The sequence below is a fragment of the Lonchura striata genome, chromosome 24 (assembly GCF_050655825.1).
Source record: "Lonchura striata isolate lonStrDom1 chromosome 24, ASM5065582v1, whole genome shotgun sequence".
Classification (NCBI taxonomy): domain Eukaryota; kingdom Metazoa; phylum Chordata; class Aves; order Passeriformes; family Estrildidae; genus Lonchura; species Lonchura striata.
The window spans coordinates 4,397,754-4,400,185 of record NC_140726.1 but is presented as its reverse complement, the minus strand read 5'-3'; positions in this window follow the sequence as shown (position 1 = coordinate 4,400,185).

Sequence of the window (2,432 nt, the reverse complement as noted above, 5' to 3'; positions counted from 1 at the left end):
CAGAATCCACACACTTTTCTGGGAACGCAAACCCACAAAAATAGCTTTAAACCCATCATTCCTCAACGTGGCTCACTTCCTTCTCCCACTGAGCCCCTGAAACCCACACTTCTCAACACCCTGCTCAATTCCTGGCATTTTCACTTCGCTTCCTCCTGCAAAGCTGGCAGTGCCAGGGCTGGGGGTGGCCGAGGTGAGGCTGTGCCAGCACTGGCAGCTCCTGAGAGCCACGAGCCGGGCCAGTCCCAGCCTCTGCAAGCCGTGACTAAAGCCCTGCCTGGCTCTGCCAGCAGCTGTTGCAAGCTGTGAGCCAGGATTTTGGCATTCCCAGCTGAAACCCTGGCCACCTGTGGCCTGACAAAGTGACAAGTTCAGCGGGGTGACACGGCAGGACATGGAAGGGGACGGGGCTGGGGTGACCCACATCCAACTGAGTCAGGTTTAATCCCTTTCCAGGTCACGCAGCTGGTAAACATCTGGCTGTGGCACCTCAGCCACCTTCCAGGGGGAATTATCCTGCCAGTCTTGTCCTGCTGAAGCAGCTGGAAATTGTTTGTGCAGTCACACTGATACACTGACCTGCTTTCCATCCCAAAAACACCCCCAAAGAGCCACAGAAACGAGATTTTATAGCAAATCTTTGTCCAAATGTTGTTGTGTGATTTGTTTGTGCAGTCACACTGCTGCACTGGTTTGCTTTCCATCCCAGAACACCCCCAAAAAGCCACGGAACTGAGATTTTATAGAAAATATTTGCCAAATAATGCTCGGTTTGGTTAATTGTTTTGGAAATTGTTTGTGCAGTCACATTGTGGCACTGATATGCCTTCCATACAAAAACACCCCCAAAGAGCCACAGAACCGAGATTTTCTAACAAATCTTTGCCCAAATAATGATTGGTTTGGTGAGATTGTTTTGTGATTTGTTTCTGCAGTCACACTGCTGCACTGGTTTTTTTCCTTCCCAAAACACCCCCAAAAAGCCACAGAACTGAGATTTTATAGCAAATATTTGCAAATAATGCTCAGTTTGGTTAGATTGTTGTGTGATTTTTTTGTTTGTGAAGTCACATTGATACACTGACCTGCTTTCCATCCCAAAAAAACCCCAAAAAAGACACAGAACCAAGATTTTCTAACAAATCTTTGCCAAATAATGCTTGCTTTGGTTAGATTGTTGTGTGATTTCTTTGTGCAGTCACACTGTTGCACTGGTTTGCTTCCCATCCTTAAAAAGCCACAGAGCTGAGATTTTATAGCAAATCTCTGCTAAATAATGCTTGGTTTAGTTAGATTGTTGTGTGATTTGTTTGTGAAGTCACATTGATACACTGACCTGCTTTCCATCCCCAATACACCCCAAAAGTGCTACAGAACCGAGATTTTATAGCAAATCTTTGCCAAACAATGCCTGGTTTGGTTAGATTTTTTTGTGATTTCTTTGTGCAATCACACTGTTGCACTGGTTTGTTTTCCATCCCCAAAAAGCCACAGAACTGAGATTTTATAGCAAATCTTTGACCAAATAATGTTTGGTTTGGTTTGATTGTTTTGTGATTTGTTTGTGCAGTCACATTGCTGCACTGATTTGCTTTTCATACAAAAACACCCCCAAAAAGCCACAGAACTGAGATTTTATAGCAAATCTTTGCCAAAACAATGCCTGGTATGGTTAGATTTTTTTGTGATTTCTTTGTGCAGTCACACTGCTGCACTGGTTTGCTTTCCATCCCCAAAAGAGCCACAGAACTGAGATTTTTTTAGCAAATCTCTGCCAAACAACACCCGGGTTGGTCCCACATGAAATCAGGAGTAGTTCTTGGCCACCCAAGCGATGTTTTGGTGAACAATTGGCCCTGGCAGAGGCTGGCATGTGTTTCTGTGGTCCCTGGGCAGCAGCAGGGCTGGGAGCAGCTGGGACAGGGGTGCCCCTGCACCCCAAGGGGACCCGCTCCAAGGTCCCTGTGACCCCGAGGATTCCCGGATTCCGGGATGTTGGGGTGCCTCAGGACACATCCCACATTCCAGGGCTTTTACGAGCCTGCCCACTTCCTCCCATGGCTTTGCAGAGGAGCTTTGGGGTCAACACACCCCTGAAAAAATCCCATTTTTCTTCCTGTGCGTCCAGCTTTAGCTGCACAGCGGCTCAAGCTCACATCCCTCCTTTAACCATCCCATTTTCCTGCTGGCATCCCAAAGAATTCCTGCCTCTGCCACCCTCCGGGCTGAGATGCCTGGCAGGAATGAGGCAGGGTTTGTGCTGGAGCAGCAGATTCTGATTGCAAGCTCAAAACACTCTGAGCTCCTTATCCTGCCCATCAGATAATATTTTAAAAGGAAAAAAAAATAATTAATGTAATATAATATAATATAATATAATATAATATAATATAATATAATATAATATAAAATACACCATATAGAATATATAA